The sequence below is a fragment of the Choloepus didactylus genome, chromosome X (assembly GCF_015220235.1).
Source record: "Choloepus didactylus isolate mChoDid1 chromosome X, mChoDid1.pri, whole genome shotgun sequence".
NCBI lineage: Eukaryota > Metazoa > Chordata > Mammalia > Pilosa > Megalonychidae > Choloepus > Choloepus didactylus.
In genome coordinates, this window is record NC_051334.1 from 122,676,384 (window position 1) to 122,695,666 (window position 19,283).

Consider the following 19,283-nt stretch of genomic DNA (forward strand, 5'->3'; position numbering starts at 1 on the left):
ACCCCCGTTTTATAAAAGCCTATCCATCTCTGGTGTTTTGCATTCTGCAGCATTAGCAAACTAGGACACTGTGTAACAGCAGATACTGTGGGGATCACGCTGAGCCTTGTACTCTGTGTACTATTAGGCCTTCCCTAGAGTATCCAAATGGTATATAATTGCTTAATAAGAAGTTTGCTAAGATTTACATTATGGAGTTTTGCTTTTACAAAAGAAATTATCCAGAATTTAGTGGAAAAATTTATAGTCCCCTGAGTATTGGTGTGTCTTTGGTTCTGTACTGTTTGTGAGCAGGAAAAAAAACAAAACCCATTTTGTTTTTACATTTCTCTAATGTAAATTTGGCCTGTGTTTAGATAGTTATGGAAATCAAATCATTTGTCATGCACAATTTTCAGTATTTTTCCTTGTTTCTGCAGAGAAAATAATTTTTTTCCCAGAGAGATTTTGTTTTAAAACAATCATCAGTCCTGTTTGAAATGTGAGATATCTTAGGTATATTTTTCCCTTGCTCTCTGAGCTTCTGGTAATGTTAGTGTACAGGAAACCTTCCTGCCATAGTTTTGCTTCTGGTCCTGTTTCCTGTGTAAGAAGTAAGAAGAATAAGTGCAGCTGCTTCCAAGATTCAAAATGAAGCTCTGTGTGTGTGGAAGAGAGAGTGTGTGAGTGTGTTTGAGAATAGTGCATGTGGGAGAGACAGAGTGTACGTGTGTGTGTGAGAGAATGTGAGACTGAGTGTGTGTGAATGTGTGTGCATGCAGGAGAGTATGTGTATGAGTGTATGTGTTTGAGAGAAAGAAAACGAGTGTGAGTGCATGTGAGAGAATGCAGGTGCATGTGAGTGTGTATGTGCGAGTGTGCATGTGAGAGAAACACGGGGAAAGGAGAGAAAGAACACAGCGTCTTTGTACAAATTCAGTTGCCCCCCTCCCGGGAAATCTGGTTCAGTGAGCTTATCGAGCTTCTCCCTCACTGGTTTTGTGGTGGGAGGTGGAGACTGGTTCAAAGTAAGTAAATGAAATTTGTCTGCTGCCTAAAATAGCAGCGTAGACAGTGTAGCTTTTATAGTTGACGCCTGCTGGGTGACAGAGCACATTCCCCCCCATTCTGTGTGTGTACCCTCTCTGAACACAAGGTGGATTTCAGAAATAATCAGAATATGCAAAGTTGGGGGAAATACCAATGACTGTGTGGTGCAGCCTTTTCCTTTGTAGATGTGGGAACCGAGAGAGGTTGAGGTCAAATGTCCTGCCCCGCATCACTCAGGCAGAGCGCGGGGCTGGGATGGAACTTCCCTGGTGCCAAGCAAGGGTCTGCAGATGCTGTGCAGGGCCAGGCAGTGCATGGTTTCGGCCTTGCGGGCCGGGCTGTCCCTGTTATAAGCCCTCAGCCCGCCCAGCCTGCCTGGGTGGTGTGAAGGCCGCACAGCCATTGCACAGATGGATGAGCAGGGCTGGGTTCCAGTAAGACCTTATTTATGGGCCCTGAAATTTGGGTTTCATATAATTTTCATGTCACAAAATAATATTCTTCTTTTGACTTTCCTCCTAACTATTTAAAAAACATAAAAACCATTTTTTGGCCTGTGGGTTATGTTTAAACAGGCAGGGGTCAGATTGGGCATGTGGACCCGTTTGCTGCTGTTACTTATTTATGTTGGCCTAGATAATCAGGTCATTTGGTTTTGTGTCATTTATGGACGTCAGAGTGTTTGGGGACTGTCTGGGCTTGCGTGTGGATGAATGATGTTTGTGGCCTCTGTGCTGTGCTTCGTGATATCCTGGAGGCCACAGATTTCTGGCAGTGAATGAAAATGGAGAAGCAGAAGGTTTTATGGCTCAATTTGCACAAAGTTTTACTTGAGGGGGGAATTAATTAATGGTAAAGGTGTGACCGTTAAACACATTTTCCAACATGCATTTATCTCCTAGCCTACATAGCTCAAACTGTTTTATTTGCTGTCATTTAAAAATTATACTTAAATGGAACTAAGTATTTAAAAGTAGACTGTGTTATTATTTGAAGTCCTTCTGAGCTCAGTGTAGTTCCCCAGGAATTGTCCTAATTGAAGGAAGTCTTGGGAACACACATTATTTAATTGCCCGTCTGAAGAGTATTGTAGTACCGTAAACACAGCTTGGAATATTAAATATAAAGCATAAGGTGGTGGCATCTTGATTAAGGGAAAATGCCTGTACAACAGACGTCAGTCATTAGTGGGAAAAAGCGAGAGTGAAATCCCATTGTGCCTTGTCAGAATTCATCAGTCTCCTCATTTGCCTGGACGTGACCCCTGGACCCACTGCTGGAGATTGAGTTTCCTGGGGAGCAGACTGGGATGGGGGTTAGGGTGCAGGCTGACCTCAGGGAGGCCCTCAGGATCAGTCCCTGGGGGAGGGGCAGGATTGGCCAGCAGGAGAGGCCGGGCTGTGCTGGGTCACTGGGGGAGGGGGTGCGAGCTGGGCCTTTCTAGAGCCCCACCCCCACCCCCGACCGTCCCCTGGGGCCTGGCTCTGGGTGAGGGCAGTTCCCAGGGGGCACTCCCAGGGGGCAGCAGGCTGCAACATCCACGCACTGATGCTCTAAAGCACGTTGTTGATCTTCCCGGGAAAGCACAACGGAAAAATACAGGAAAAGAGTTTTCTGATTGTTTTCTTTCTATGCTATTTCTCTTGGAAAACTACTTGAAAAACAAGTATATTGCTCGCTAAATTTCAATCACCAATGGAGTATCTGAAGCAAGATGCTCTATGTCAGGACACGGTACTCCTGCGGCTCGTTTTCTAAATACTATTGGAACAGCCGCTGCTACTTGTTTCTATATGGTCTCCAGCTACTTTTGCCCCACAAGGATGGAGTTATAAGGCCTGCAAAGCCAAAATGCTGTTGACGACATCTGCTCTGTGTGGCTGTCACAGTTTTCCTGGAGCCAGAAGTCACAGGCAGAGCCTGGGTGGTGATGGCCTGAGCCCTGCATGTGCCCAGAAGACGGAATTTCAGGCTCCAGGAAGGGAGGGGAGCAGACTGTGCATGTCACACTTTCAGGACACCCGTTGGTGCAGGGTGCAGGAATTCTATCAGTGTAAGCCAGGCAGATCCAGGATACGGCCTGACTCTGCAGAGCATTGGGGTTTCCAACTTCCAGGGTGTGGTCGCCTGTATCCTCTCATGGCATGTGGGGAGCACAGTAAGGTGGACTTAATGTGGCAGTAGGAGGCTCAGGGGTAAAAGCTTTCAGGAAGCCTCTATTTGAGTTTGCCTCCTGCTTCAGTACCCAGGAAGAAACGGGTTAATGTGTAGAAACACACCAAACCCTGGAACAGACAAACCCCCAATGGATTAAAAAACTTCGTGAATGTGGGCAAAGCCTTTATGAACTCTTGTGATTTTAGAGAACTTGAAAAAATAAATTTTAAAAATAAGCACAAGAAGAACCCTGCCTCTTATCTAGTGGCAGCTTCCAAAATGAAGGTACGTTTATGAGCCAGATATTATGTTAATGTAACGTGGGTCTTTTTTTCTCCTTTTCTTTCGTTAAAGGAAGTAGCCTCTGGGTCTCCTTGACACAGTAGAGGACACTGAGTCCAGAAAACCTTCTGTGTTTTATTAGAATGATTTTTCTTCTGCTTTCAAGTTTGTCTGCCTCTACTAAATAGGCAGAAATTAAGGGCTTTCTCAAATTTTGGCAGCACAATTGAAAAGCAATTAAAGCATATTCAGTTATTAAATTCACAATTATTATCTGATAAATTATAGTATAAAATTCAGTTTATCCTAAGACTCACACATCTTTATGTTCTTAAATGATCCATGGCTTTAAAGTGGTACAAATGTGCTCTTATAAACAAAGGTACATTTTCCCTTTTTAAGTTTTTTCTCTCCAAAAGTATTTACATTTTGCTTTCAGGATGAGAGGTTGGGGGATTCCTGTTGGGTTCTCAATGTTAAGGATTTATTCTGGTTTTATCTCTCAAGTAATTTTAATTTATCTGGGTTGGCTTCAACCCATGAGAGCTTAGAATGTCACAGCTGGGAAGATGCTTCTTTTGGGGGTAATATATACCTATTTTTAAATGGCACATTTTACCCTTAGACCTTGGTTCCTACCCCCATTACATTTTTAGATGTGTTGAATTGAAAGTATCCCCCTGCCCCCCGACAGGGACTAGTATCGCCCAGGTAGGCATCTAAACACACCGGGAAGCCTTCATCCCACCTGCTTGCTGAGCAGCGGGAAGTCCTCAACACGGATGTGTGCGTCTCGTGCAGGTTGCTTCGCAGGCATGGGTGTGCTCAGGGGAGGCCCAGGGGGCCCGGGTCCTGTGCAGGTGTGCGCTGGCCCTCCAGCCTTGTCTTCATCTCGTGTCTGCACCATGGCCTTCTGTCCTCCTCCTCCCCCATCCCTTTCCTTTTGCTGGATTCCCACGTGGCATGGGACTTCGGGTGTGATGTGTCCAGTCCCAGAACTGTCCTTACCCTGATGGCTCCCTGGGCCCCATCCTCTGCTGGACTTGGGAGCTGTGTCCAGCTGTATCTTACCTAAAGGATGTTCTCTTTTCCCTGTGGTCCCCTGCTCACCCTCCCTTCCTCTCCCCTGCCCTACCCTCCTGTCCCCTTCCTTCCCCTGCCCTCTCCTTCTCTCTCCTCCGCTCCCTGCCTTGCCAGAATCCCCTCAGCCGGAGCTGCTGTTCCTAGTTCGGGAATCAAAATAACATGGCCCCAGTGAGGTAACCTCTTCCTAGGTGCCCCTCCTTGCTGTGGCCCGGGGCCACCTCTTCCACCTGGCTGCTGTTTCTTGCCCCAGAACCTCCTGGGGGCTTCAGCCCAGAGGGCCGGACTCACAGGGTCTTCCCCCACTTTGTAAAAGGTCGAATGTTTTGTGAACACTTCCTGCCCGTGCGGCTTGGTGACCCCTCGGGCAGTCCTAGTGACATCCTTGATGCTGCCCGAGCCCCATTTTCCAGGTGAGGAGAGAGGTTAAAGGGGGTCTCTGGGCTGGTGTCTCAACCCAGACTTCCTCGGTGCCTGCTCCCAGGCCCTGTGCTCTCCCACCCCTGACTACCTGCAAACCCTTCTGGAGGAATATTTGAAGCCTTGGTTTTGTTGCTTTGATTTTTTTATCAGGGTTTTTTAAAGCACCGCGGTGATTCTAACGTGCAGCTGCCCCAGTGGGCCCTGGCCTTAGAAGGGCCTTCCTTTCCTCCTCGGCCTGCTGGCCTCTCCTCCTAGGCCCACACTCAGCCCGAGGGCCACCTCTTCCCAGATACGTGCCCTTGGTCTCAAACGAAAGGGGTGGGTGCCAAGGATGGCTTCCTAGACGAAGTGCAATTTGAATTGGGCCTTGACAGTGGGGTCTGGGAGGGACCTGGTAACCAGAGGCGGGGAGTCTCGCAGAAAAACCCAGATGTCTGTTCCGGAGACTGGGATGGAGGGAGGGGAGATGGGGAGGGTTAGTGGTAGGTGGGCGTGTTAGATCCCCAGCCTCCCCTCAACGCTAATGCAGACACTCACACAAATAATGTTGGGGCCAGAGAGAGAGAGGGAGAGAGGGAGAATGTGTGCTTTCAGTGTCTCAGAACGATTTTTAAAATTTCCTCATTTTTGTGTACTTTGTTGAACTCGTAAGAGGCAACTGGAGTGTTTTGTTCCCCCCAACCCCCATAGATAGCGCTTGTTTAATTAAATATCAGTAATCTCTCATTTCTGGTGAGCAAAGCCCTTAATGGTTCTTTAAAACTGTGAATAATAAGAACTGCAACTTATTCACAAAGATGAGTCCTGGCAGTGCTGAAATTTTAACGAAGCGGGCCTGCTGAGATGTTTGCGGAGAAAGTGTTTCAGTTGACCGAGTCCCTGGAAGCATCTGCAGCTCTTGCATTCTGGAAGCTTCGTGTGGACATCTGCTGTGCCTATCAGTCGATCTTGGTCAAAACCTTAGTTGTGGGTCCTGCACTGAGTGAGCTGAGGTGATGTTTATTTTATGTTAGCTACTAGTTTCTTTTCCATCCTGGGCCTCTGAGCATTAATTCATTTGTAAGGAAGGGAAGAATGGGAGTAAAACTATAATTGTTAGTCCTAGGTCCTAGGTGAAGAATTAAACCCTGGAGAGTGGTCTCCAAGCATATCTCTTGTTATTTAATACCCGGCAGATGGGGGTGGTATGTACGTGGGTGTGTGTGTGTGTCTGTCTGTCTGTCTGCAGGATGGATTGTGTATCTCTCTCCCTTCTGCCTTTCGTCTCTGGGAATTGAATCTTGCCTGGTTTTGCTTAGCCTTCCCACTGCTTCCAGTTATACCTGGCACAGAGCGTGACTGCTTAACCAACAGTGTGTTCAGTGCATGAAGGAATGAATGAATGAATGAATTGCTTCCTTTCTGCACCCTTTGCGATGTTTTTCTCTATTTCTGATTGAATAATCATATCTTTTCTCCCCCACCCCCTCTGTTTTTTCAATCTTCTAATCCATTACTGCACACAGGTAAAATTCCATAAATAGAAGTGCGCCAGGGCAGAGACGTATTCTCATACCAGGGAGATGAATTAGGAAAATACTTGAATTTTGGGGAAGTTTTGGCATCTGATGGGAAGCCCTCAATGAGAGAGATACTTCCCTCTCTCAGGTGTTGAGAAAATGCAGCTTTCAGGTTCTAACTATGTATAGAACCATTGAGAGGCTGCTTCTGGAATGTTCCATGGACACTGACAGCTGCGTATTTGAGGGGAACTAAGGTCAGGGCAGTTTCCAAGGCAGAAATGGGTCATATTGCACATGACAGAACCCAAAGTAAAGGTGCTGATAATTTAGTATTCATGCAGTATTTTGAAGACACACAGATCAGGAATACTAAAGCAGCAGGCCAGAATGAGTAAGTTCCCAGAAATGGCTGGGTGCTGCCCTTGTGTCTTGTGGGCCCATTGTCCACTCACCGTGGCAAGGACGCACGTTCAAACAGTCTTTCTCAGGCCATGGCTGAGTCCAGTTCAAGCCGGTGCCGCTGACGCCCGTTTAGTGCCCAGGGCTGGGTGCCGAGGACCTGGCCCCATGGCCTGTAGAGGGGACATGTTGAAGTTGAGAATGTCAGTGTGTGCCACTGGTAAATGCAGACAGCAGAGCCCAGGGAGCGGAGGACTCGGAGGGAGGGGCGTAGAAGGATTGTCAGGGACCTGTTGGCCCAAATCAGCATCCTGTCAAATTGTCCATTCTGCTAAGTTCTCTCATCATGTTAAAGATGAGCCTAAGTGATGTCACGGCAGAACACCTGGATGACAGCTTTGTTCTCTTTCACTGTGCTCCCATGACTTTTTCACAGCAGAACCAAAACAAGTTAAGGCATTTAAATGAATATAAGATAAAAGTTGGATTTGGCAGTGCTCCCATACTTCTAATTTTTTGTGATTAAATTTTTTTTTTTTTGCTGATCAACATGCATTTGTTACTTATTGGACACATTATTTTCATGTAGTTCTCTGTTAAATGCTTCCTGCATGCAAAATAGCTTTTTGTTTAAATGCTAAATCATTTGCTATATGATTTACGGACAGTGAGATGCATCCATTCTTGACTCTTCTTTACCTTTTTGAAAAACAACAACAACAAAAAGACAGATGTATTGAGATAATTCGCACACTATGCAGTTCACCCATTGAAAGTACGATGCAGTGGTTTTTAATATCCTGAGTTTCTTTTTAACAGCAGAGTGTTGACGTTTCCCTGTTTTCCTGCTTCACTATCATAGACGTGGCATCCGGGGTGAATGGAATCGGTATTCTGGTTTGAATACTGGTTCCCGTCACTTACTGGGGTCCTCGGGCTGGCTCTGTCTTTTCACAGCTTGGAGTCACAGGGACCCAGCCTTCCAGAAAGCAGCCCATTCGAATTCTTGCCCCTCGTTGCCCCTCTCCCCCCATCTCTCAAAAAAGCTACGCAGCCCTCCTTGTCTCTTTGCCAAAACTGAGTGTGGAGGTCATCGGATGGAAAAGGCTTTCCTTTGTGGGCTGTGGTATCACTGATGGTAGCAGGGGCGGGAAAGAGCCTTCCAGAGCCCTGTGAGGCAGCAAAGCCATGCCACACACATGAGCTCTGTTTATGGAAGGAAGGAAACGGGGGTGAAGAATGTGTGCAACTTGCAGTCTTGGGAATGAGCAGGGGAATGTGCATGGCTCTCCCCAGAATTCTGCCTCGCGGAGGCTGAGGTTTACCCTGCACGAGTGATGGTGATATGGTCTTGGGATATTTGAGTAACCAGATCTCCTTATATGGGAGTCAGCACAAACCCATAAGGCGTGATGGGGATGAATTGTGTGGAAGAAATATTTCTGATTTTGTGAAAATAACCATGTCCTCTTAATTATGCTTAGGCGACAGAGCCCAGCATTGATTTCTGATCAAAATTCACGTTAAAGAAAGTGTCTTTTGATTATTTGTCAAGATAGAAATAGATCTGTCTTTAATATTTAGTAAAAATATTAAAGAACATCATCTTTGATATTTTGTTTGTTTGCATAGAGATATATTGGTCTTTAAATAAAGTTTAGTACCTAGGAACACCCCTCTACATTATTACCATGAAAAGAATGCATAAAATGAGGTTTATAAAGTTGAATTAGTGAGCATAGAATAATTGAAGTGATGTGGTTAGAATCCCATGTAACAAACAAGCAGTTGAGAGTATTGGTGACAAAGATTGGTGAAACTAGAGGAGGGAGAGGACCGTTGGAGGTCATATAATGCATTCTCCAAACACTTGTGAATTTATTTATTCTTCACATTAGAATGGTTTGAAATTGGTCTGCATGAATTAGTGAAGGTGTACTTAATTGTATTCCCCAGTGAGGACTTGCTAACAATGCAGTCACACGGCGTTATTTTCTGATCTGTGCACATTTGAACAAAGACTAAGGGGCAGTATTTTATAGGGGATGGCCTAAGCACACACCCTTTCTGTATTTCCGGCACCTTGCAAGCATGTTCTCCAGTAGCTGTTGTGTGGCCATTAAATAGAGCTACAGAATCTTAAGGGTTTTGAACATTTCTTGTTTGGCCACTCCTCAGAATTGCACCGTTTTATTTAGTGTACTAATGGAAATGCCCTGCAGAGTTAGGAAGTCATTTCCATGGAATCCCAGTGTTCCCTGGCAGCTTCGTTAGCTTAGCTGGCGTGGCCTGTTTTTGCATGGCCTTGATATGAGCGTTCTTGGGACCGCCTTAACAGATTGCCACAAACTGGCTCGTTTGTGATGACAGAAATCTCCTCTCTCTCAGTGCTGGAGCCAGAAGCCCAACATTGGGGTGTGGGCGGGTGGGGCCTTGCTCTCTCTGGGCTCCAGGGAAGTCTCCTCCTGGCCTCTTGCTTCTGGTGGTGGCCAGCATCCTTGGTGCCCGTAGCCTGCGGCTGCATCACCCAGCCCTCCGCCTGCGTCACCCAGCCCTCCACCTGTGTTGTCCCAGCTCCCTCCTTGGGTATCTCTTGTAAGGATACGGGTGGTGGGATTCAGCCCCGCCATCCAGTTCTGTCTCATCTTAACTTGATGTGTCACAGGTGCTGTGGTTGTGAGGACTTCACCATCTTTGTGGGGAGCGCAGGTGAATCCACAGCAGCCCCCAAGCTCAGAATGGTTTTACATTTTTAAAGAGCTGTGAAAAAAAAAATACTAAATGAGAATATATGACAGAGACCATATATGGTCTCAAGCCTATTATCTGGCCCCTTACTGGAAAAGTTGCCAAGCTCTGATGGATCAGAAAAGAGGAGAAAACCTAAAAAGATGTTGATTTATTTTTTCCCCCTGTGAAAATAGAAACTTCTTCTTGTTTGTAGACTGAGGGTAGGGGTCCTTTGGAATTATAGATATGGAGAGATGAGACAGGATGAAGGCAGTTGGAAGGGGACCCAGAACAGGTGGGAGAAGAAATGGGGGAAAGGAAACAGAAAGGCAGATTCTTTCTCTGACATACTGGAAAGGAAAATTTGGTGTAGAAAATTAGCTATTAAGTGGAGAAGGGGGAAGTGGAGACTTTATCGAACCAGGGCAGTGGGATCTGCACTGGATTTGGGGGTTGGCTTTTGGGCAGGGTAGAGCATTCTGGAAGGGCACTGTGAAGACCGAAGTCCCAAGGCAATTAGCATTTGGTTTATGTCAGGGAGTTATGTTCCACATGAGGTGGTAATTATCTTGATGCTGTGGTCCCCCACTGTCCTGTGAACTGTTCCGCTGCCAAGAATGACTTGATAATGTTTAGTCATCAGCACTTAGAGCCAGTGCCTGGCAGAGGTGAGGAGTGTTCAATTCATGTTTGCTGAACGAATGGATGGCCGCGTGGGAATGCTGATTAGCAGAGTGGGCCAGTGAAGTTGTACCAGTCGGGACACGCAGTTAATGGCCACCAAACCAGTGCAGTCCAGTAGCACCAAAGCGTTGTAGGATCTGTGCTGTCCAGAATGGTAACCATTCAAGTGTGGCCATTGAGCACTCAGTGTGGAGGCTGTGGCTGAGGAACTGAACTTCTAATTTGTTTACTTTTAATTGGTTTAAATGTTCATAACCACTCATGGTCTCTGGCTGCCACATTGGCCATCACAGTCCTGGGTCATTCAGATGGCAGCCCTGAGGACCCCGCTTGGGTTGGAAGACAAGGGAAGGCCTGCAGCAGGCTGGCGGGCTGGGACTCAAAGCCACCACGGGCGTGCTGGGGAGTTGGAGTCAAGGCCATGGAAGGAAACTTATTCTCCATGATGGTCAGCAGGCCTCAGAAAAGCCCTTTGGAGGGTGCTGGAGCTTGTCCAAGGTGACGGTCAGTGGGCACTGAGGACCGTGGTAAAGACTCTGGCTGGCTCCAGGAGTTGAAGTGTTAACTCCTTGGGGTGTTGGTGCTGTTTTTTGATGTCTGCAGGTTCAGTTAATGATTTACAAATAGATCATGGATCCTGGAGATTAGATTGAATCTGTCTGGCTCTTTTCTCCCCAAAGGTCCATGTCTTAGTAGTCATCAGGCTGATCCGTTTTCCTCATTCCAGCCTGGTTTATGCTACTAGAGAGCAGAACACTGATGTCCAATGTGTGCAGGATCCAGCTGGCCTCGTGCTGGCATGTGTGCCCTTCTTGCTGTAGTTAGGAACAGGAACACAGGTTCCTCCCAAAGCACTGGATCTCGGTATCAGTTCACCAGAGATAAATTTGGACAAAGGATGTTTTTTTTGTCCACAGCCCTCAAACTAAGAAGCATAGAATATTGTCCACCTCAATTGGAGTTTCAGGACGTACCCAGCCTCCCTCCCTCCCTGAGCTGAAACTAAAGACTGTACTTCAGTTATCTTCTCTTTGGTGGCTTGTTTGGGAGCTGAGGTGTCTCCTTCTTCTCCAGGAGAACTCCTTCTCTGTCCCTTGCTCAGTGCTTCTCTCATAGTCATGGGTGGGTGGGAGGCTCCAGCTCTGACTTTATCAGTTCCTTGGTTGATGTTTGTTCTTGTATTTTTCATTGTGTGGAAGGTGTTACGGGTGCAGAACCTCTGTGGGCGTGTTTACTCCCACATGAACCTGATGTCTGCATTACAGTTAAAGATGGTTAAGTGGCCAGGGCCAAAGCGGTGCCCATGGTGTGGAGAAGCAGGGAGGGGGGGTGCACCTCCCCTCGGCACAAGGCTTCAGGACAGTGGGGCAGGTGGAGGACTTAGTCTATGTCACCAAAACTTGCCCATGGACACCATGCCAGAGAACAGGAGGGTCAAGGAGTGCAGGTTAGGGTTGACGTGATAGAAGAGACTGAGGCGAAGAGCCAACAACCTTGACTTCTGTCTCTTTTGTGGATTTTTAGTGGCTGCTATGAGAAAAAGGATGGCTTGTGTTTGGGGGAGAAATGTCTGTGTGCATTGTATGATTGTTTAAGTGCACAGAGACCTAGTGTTCTGACCTGCATCGCCATATTGTGGTTCAGTGAAGGTCATGGACGTAAATGGACATTGCATTGGTGTTGGAGTGATTCAGTCAGGGTGGATGGTGGCTCTGCTGTTGAATGGCTGTGGGATCTGGTCAGGTTCACCTCTTTCAGCCTTGGTTTCCTTATCAGGAGAGTGGAGTTGACAGTATGTCAGTATGTCCTTTATAGGGTGCTTGTGTGGATTGGGTGAGATTACATATGTGTAGCTTGTGGCACATGGCCACTTGGTCAAGGTTACTTTCTAGGACACATTTGGGGAATTCTGTGATGCTCCCTACTCTCCTCATGGCTGAATTCCGTTTATTCTGTAAGACTTGGCTAAGATCCCACCGTCACCAGGAAGCCCCCACTCCCACCTAGGTGACTTTTATGTTCTTGATCGATGTTCTTTAATAAGCCAAGAGCATTTAGTTATGGCACCTCTCTCTTGTTTTAGGATAGTCCTGATACCTGTCTCCTCACCACACTGTTACTTGATGTCACGACTAGGGCCCTGCCGCATTCATCTTTGTGGTCCTGCACCCAGCACAGCCCCTGGTATGTAGTTTGTCCTCAGTAAGATGTGTGTAGATCAGATTGTTGGATCTTCCCACCCTCACTCCCTGCACTACTGAATTACAGAAAGGCATGACCCAGCCAGTTGCAGGGAGTCCTTACAGACAGTAGGCTGAGCTCGGAACTAGGCCAACCCACAGGGCCAGGCAGGTGCTGGACGAGAGATGTGGCCTGGGCCGGATGCTCTCAGACATCCACAGTTGCAGGCAGAGTGGAATATCCAGAGGGTTTAAAAACATACAGCAGGTGGTCGTTAAACCACAGGAAGAATTTGGTACAGGAAGCAGGATGGTTTAACCTGACGTCAGGGGCCTTTTCCACACCGTGGGCAGAGATGCTAACCAGCCTTGTCATCACGCTGCTGTAAGTCATAGCCAAGATCTCCTAAGTGCCTGATGGGAGTCGGGTCCTCGAGGGTATGTCTAGTGTGTTAAATGGGTTACCAAGAGAAAGAATCATACCCAGGGTGCAGGTTATCAGAGCTCTCGCACTGGGTAGCCACTGAGTCATAGGAACAAGGCATGCTGGAGCCTGGTCGCTATAATCAGAGAACATGGTTCAAACTCAGCTGGCCGCCGGGGCATCCTGATGCCTTCCTGGTTTGTTGGAATTTCATCTTAGGGCTAGGGAGGCTGAAGACCAGCCAGAGAGAATCTGTGAGGCAGGATGGCCCGGCTCCGGCTCCGGCTCCGGCCGTGGCTCCTGTGTTGGAGATGAAGGCTTCCTGCAGGGTTTTCCTCCTTGTAAAGTTAACCTTCTTAAAAAGTTAACCTTACAAGGTGGAAGAAATTGAAAGTTTGGGCTGTGAGGGGACTGGCCTCAAATCAAAGGAAGTTGTTGATCTTCCCTTCAAATATGTGCTAATTTGGAAGTAATGTGTTAATTTCATTGTTATCAAAATGACATGTCTTCATTATTCTTCATAAACTTAAATCCTCCAGAGCGCTCCTATGCCAGCTAAGTCCCAAAACCCAGAGGCAAGAGCCTCTTCAAGAACATCAATGAAAAACATCAATGAAAAACATCAAGAACATCAATGAAAAACCAAATCCATTGGTTTAGACATGATTGTTTCCCTTCTTTTTTTTTTTTTTTTTCCATTTTTATTGAGATTGTTCAGATACCATACAATTATCCAAAGATCCAAAGTGTACAATCACTTGCCCCTGGGTACCCTCATACAGCTGTGCATCCATCACACTTAATTTTTGTTCAATTTTTAGAAACTTTTCATTACTCCAGACAAGAAATAAAGTGAAAGATGAAAAAACAAAAAAAGAAAAGGAAACTCTAATCCTCCACTATCCCTAACCAACCCCCCTCAATTGTTGACTCGTAGTATTGATATAGTACATTTGTTACTGTTTATGAAAAAATGTTGAAATACTACTAACTGTAGTATATAGTTTGTAATAGGTATATAGTTCTTCCCTATATGCCCCTCTATTATTAACTTCTAATTGTATTGTCATACATTTGTTCTGGTTCATGGAAGTGATTTCTAGTATTTGTACAGTTGACCATGGACATTGCCCACCATAGGATTCAGTTTTATACATTCCCATCTTTTGACCTCCAACTTTCCTTCTGGTGACATATATGACTCTGAGCTTCCCCTTTCCACCTCATTCACACACCATTCGGCGCTGTTAGTTATTCTCACATCTTGCTACCAACACCCCTGTTCATTTCCAAACATTTGAGTTCATCCTAATTCAACATTCTCCTCATATTAAGCAACCACTCCCCATTCTTAAGCCTCGTCCTATATCTTGGTACCTTATATTTCGTGTCTATGAGTTTACATATTATAATTAGTTCCTGTCAGTGAGACCCTGTAATAATTGTCCTAATGTGTCTGGCTTATTTCACTCAGTATATTGCCCTCGAGGTTTTGTCATCAACCCATTTTTTTTTTTTTAATATGGTTTTGTTCACTCACCATACATTCCATCCCAAGTAAATAATCGATGGTTTTCTGCATGGTCATACATTTATGTGTTCACCACCTTCACCACTATCTATATAAGAGCATCTACATTTCTTCCACAAGGCAGGAGGGAGAGTCAAAGAAGGTAGAGAGGCAAAAGAAAGAGGAAAAAAAAAATGACAGCTAGGAAGCAGCAAAAGGAAAAATAACCTTAAATCAAAGTAGAATAAAGAATCAGACAATACCACCAATGTCAAGTGTCTAACATGCCTCCCCTGTCCCCCCCCTCTTATCTGCATTCACCTTGGTATATCACCTTTGTTACATTAAAGGAAGCATAATACAATGATTCTATTAGTTACAGTCTCTAGTTTATGCTGATTGCATCCCTCCCCCAATGCCTCCCCATTTTTAACACCTTGCAAGGTTGACATTTGCTTGTTCTCCCTCGTAAAAGAACATATTTGTACATTTTATCACAATTGTTGAATACTCTAGATTTCACCAAGTTACACAGTCCCAGTCTTTATCTTTCCTCCTTTCTTGTGGTGTCTCACATGCTCCCCACCTTCCTCTCTCAACCGTATCCATAGTTACCTTTGTTCAGTGTACTTACATTGTTGTGCTACCATCTCCCAAAATTGTGTTCCAAACCACGCACTCTTGTCTTCTATCACCCTGTAGTGCTCCCTTTAGTATTTCCTGTAGGACAGGTGTCTTGTTCACAAAGTCTCTCATTGTCTGTTTGTCAGAAAATATTTTGAGCTCTCCCTCATATTTGAAGGACAGCTTTGCTGGATACAGGATTCTTGGTTGGTGGTTTTTCTCTTTCAGTATCTTAAATATATCACACCACTTCCTTCTTGCCTCCATTGTTTCTGCTGAGAGATCCGCACATAGTCTTATTAAGCTTCCTTTGTATGTAATGGATCGCTTTTCTCTTGCTGCTTTCAGGATTCTCTCTTTGTCTTTGACATTTGATAATCTGATTATTAAGTGTCTTGGCGTAGGCCTATTCATATCTCTTCTGTTTGGAGTACGCTGCGCTTCTTGGATCTGTAATTTTATGTCTTTCATAAGAGATGGGAAATTTTCATTAATTATTTCCTCTATTATTGCTTCTGCCCCCTTTCCCTTCTCTTCTCCTTCTGGGACACCAATGATACGTACATTATTGTACTTTGTTTCATCCTTGAGTTCCTGGAGACGTTGCTCATATTTTTTCATTCTTTTCTCCATCTGCTCCTTTGCGTGTAGGCTTTCAGGTGTTTTGTTCTCCAGTTCCTGGGTGTTTTCTTCTGCCTCTTGAGATCTGCTGTTGTATGTTTCCATTGTGTCTTTCATCTCTTGTGTTGTGCCTTTCATTTCCATAGATTCTTCTAGTTGTTTTTTTGAACTTTTGATTTCTACCGTATACATGTCCAGTGCTTCCTTTACAGCCTCTATCTCTTTTGCAATATCTTCTCTAAACTTTTTGAACTGATTTAGCATTAGTTGTTTAAATTCCTGTATCTCAGTTGAAGTGTACGTTTGTTCCTTTGACTGGGCCATAACTTTGTTTTTCTTAGTGTAGGTTGTAATTTTCTGTTGTCTAGGCATGGTTTCCTTGGTTATCCAAATCAGGTTTTCCCAGACCAGAACAGGCTCAGGTCCCAGAGGGAAGAAATATTCAGTATCTGGTTTCCCTGCAGGTGTGTCTTAGAAAATTGCTCCACCCTTTGATGCCTCGGGTCACTGTGCTTTTCTGCCCAGCAGGTGGTGCCTGTCAGCCTATAATTCTTGACTGGTGTGAGGAGGTATGGCCGTGTTCCCCCAGGCTCTGGGGTCTGGTTCTGAATGGAAAGGGCCCCACCCCTTTCCTCCTAGAGAAGACAGAGCCCCCAGGTGGAGGTCATTAGCATTTCAATGGTCTCTCTCTGTCTGCGTGTGCTGTCTCCACCCTTCCCCTAGTCACAGCCCTGGAAACTGAAAATGACTGGGGCTTTCTCCACTGAGCCAAAAAAGAAACAGTCCCCTTCAGACCCAGTCCAAGGCGACCCCCCGGCTCTCCCAGGTCAGTTGTCACCCAAAGCCTCTGTCTGTTTTTGGGGATGCGTACCTGTAGTGAGCAGTTCACACTCGCTACTTAAAACCCCAGTTGGAGCTCAGCTGAGCTATATTCGCTTGCTGGGAGAGAGCTTCTCTCTGGCACCAGGAGGCTTTGCAGCTCCGGCTGTAGGGGAGGGGGTCTCACGACTTGGCTCTGCAGGTTTTACTTACAGATTTTATGCTGTGTTCTCGGGCATTCCTCCCAATTCAGGTTGGTGTATGATGAGTGGATGGTCTCGTTTGTCCCCCCGCAGTTATTCTGGATTATTTACTAGTTGTTTCTGGTTTTTTGTAGTTGTTGCAGGGGGACTACTTAGCTTCCACTCCTCTCTAGGCCTCCATCTTGCCTGAGTCCTTCCCTTCTTTTTTAATAAGGATGGAAGTGAAAGAAAATGCTTATGAATTCACTAATGCTTTGCATATTCTTTGGAAAACCCTCCAACTTAGGGCAAACCCCAGAGAATATTAGTTGCTCTAACATTCTCCATTGTTTACCCCTCTTTTATTGTCTATTCAAGGGTGTAGAAAGGCTTTTCTTGCCAAAGCAGTGTAATAAGAAAGCAACACTAATCCCCCCAGCCCTCAATTTCCAACTCTCCTTCTCCTTTCTAATTGGAAATAAAGGCAGAATGTACATTTAGTGTGATGGGGTTATAACAAACAGTGGGAAAATTTCATATGTTAGGGGAAAGAAGGAGCTTGGGAATTAAACATTAAAACAAAAAGCAAAAATGTTTGTTGGATTTTAATTAATTTTAGTTAATTAATTGCATTAATTCAGTATTGTAGAAACAAATGATCATAAGGCCATAATGATGGAATTTGTTCGTTCATGAATTTGTCATTCAGTAGACATCAAGCAACTAATGGGGGAAACTCAGTATGTTGGGTTTATGCTACCAGGGCTTGAGTTGGCCAATTCAGTTCCTGTTTCTAGCATAAGAACAAAGTTTCTCCCTTGCCTGGGGAAACTGTAGACTCTTAGATTGAATTTAGCCATAGATGGGGGTGGGCTGAAGCGTGAATATTGTTTGAGGGAGTTGCCGTAGAAGGAGGGAAAAAAGCTTCCAAAGGAGATGAAGCATTTCTCATGCATGAGGGGCTGTTGTCTAGGGTTGGCCCTGGGCTTTTATGTTTATTTTTATTTTAGTACACACTGTTTATTGTTTAAAATTTAAGAATTCAAACACTACTAAAGGGTATAAGTAAGAAGTTAAAGTCACATTCACCCCTTAATCCCACTTCCCAGGGTAACCACTGTTATTATTTATAAAATTGTCTATTTTTCCAGAAGTTTCATGTGCAATTATAAGCATATATGTGGTGTGAGTATATATATGTATGTAAACACACATACACACATTTATTTATACAGCATGGTGTTTGTTTTGTTCTTAGTGCATCTTGAACACGTTTGTCCCATGCATCCCCTTTCTATTTAAACAACAGAAACCAGTTCTGGTTAATTTAAGCTGCCAGGGGCCCTTGGGAATTTGGGGGGGGCAGCGAGGCCAGGCTTGGGAACAGCAGGGATCCAGGCAGCTCTGGGGGATTGAGAAACAGGAAGAAGGGAACAACTTTCACTGCTTTAGGCTCAACCATCACTGCCAGTTAACCACAACCCACATGTCTCTGTCCTATGTCACTACCACAAGATGCAAAGTGTGGGGGTGTGTATGCATGTGTGCATATGTGCGAAACAGATCTACTGATTGGGCCACCTGGGTCCTGTGCCCACATCCAGACTGGACGGGGGTGGGGTGGGGGCAAGTAGACCAAGGCTCTAGTATTCCCACCAGGGGCTGCCCTCTGTGGGTCCTGAGGGGCCTGAAGCAACTGATTATCATTTAATTATCTAATTATTTTTAAAAGTTGGCAGATGTCACAGACATCACTGTCTGGGAAGATAACATTTATGGATTAACTGCTGGATACACCTTGATAGATTTCTCTCTCTCTCTCTTTTTAAATCATATAATCATATTTTTTATTGTAGAATATAACATATATACCTAGAAGTGATAACTTTCCAAGTGCAATTTAACAAGTAGAGAGCAAATTTCAAAGAATGTTATGGGTTACAGTTCTACAATTTCAGTTATTTCCTTATTGTGAAATATAACATATGCAAAAAGGTAATATCTTTCAAAGTATGATTTAACAAGTAGTTATATAGGAAATTTCCAAAAATATTATGAGTTACAGTACCATAGTTTTAGTTATTTCCTTATTGTGAAATATATGTACAAAAAGGTGATAACTTTCAAATTACAATTTAACAAGTAGCTATAGAATAAATTTCAAAGGATGCTATGGGTTACAATTCCACCGTTTCAATTCTTCTAGCAATTCTAATACTCTAGCAACTAAGAAGAAGAAAATTATAGAAATTCAGTATTCATAATCCTTTGTTAAATTCCATCTTGTCTGCTGCTACCACTTCCTCTAGTTTAATCACTTTCCCGATCTTCAGGGATGTCCAGGCAGTGACCACCCTAACTTGTTCATGTTGAAAAGGGGTGTCAACTTTATGAGCAAAAGGGACACATCTAGTTGATGTTCTTGAAGAGGCTGTTGCCTCTGGGTTTTGAGACTTAGCTGGCATGGGAGCACTCTGAAGGATTTAAGTCTCTGAAGAATAAACTTAGTAAGTGAAACTTTTATAGAGTCTCAGATAGGGATCCGTGTATTTTCTAAGGTTTGCAGGACTGCTGATGAGTTGGGCTTATCATACTGTGGCCATTTGTCATATCTAGGTGAAGCTTGCATGGGAG

At 44.9% G+C, this 19,283-nt stretch overlaps 1 protein-coding gene across 4 annotated transcripts in view; it reads left to right on the forward strand.

Moving 5' to 3' along the window:
- Positions 1-19,283, forward strand: part of TBL1X (transducin beta like 1 X-linked) — a 284,080-nt gene that overhangs the window by 58,392 nt on the left and 206,405 nt on the right. For 2 of the 4 annotated variants that reach the window (XM_037820716.1, XM_037820714.1), the window contains exon 2: positions 12,373-12,473. The exons of the other annotated variants lie outside the window; for them this stretch is intronic. The gene's annotated coding sequence lies outside the window, so the exon portion shown is untranslated. The remainder of the gene's footprint in view (positions 1-12,372; positions 12,474-19,283) is intronic. 4 annotated transcript variants of the gene reach the window in all.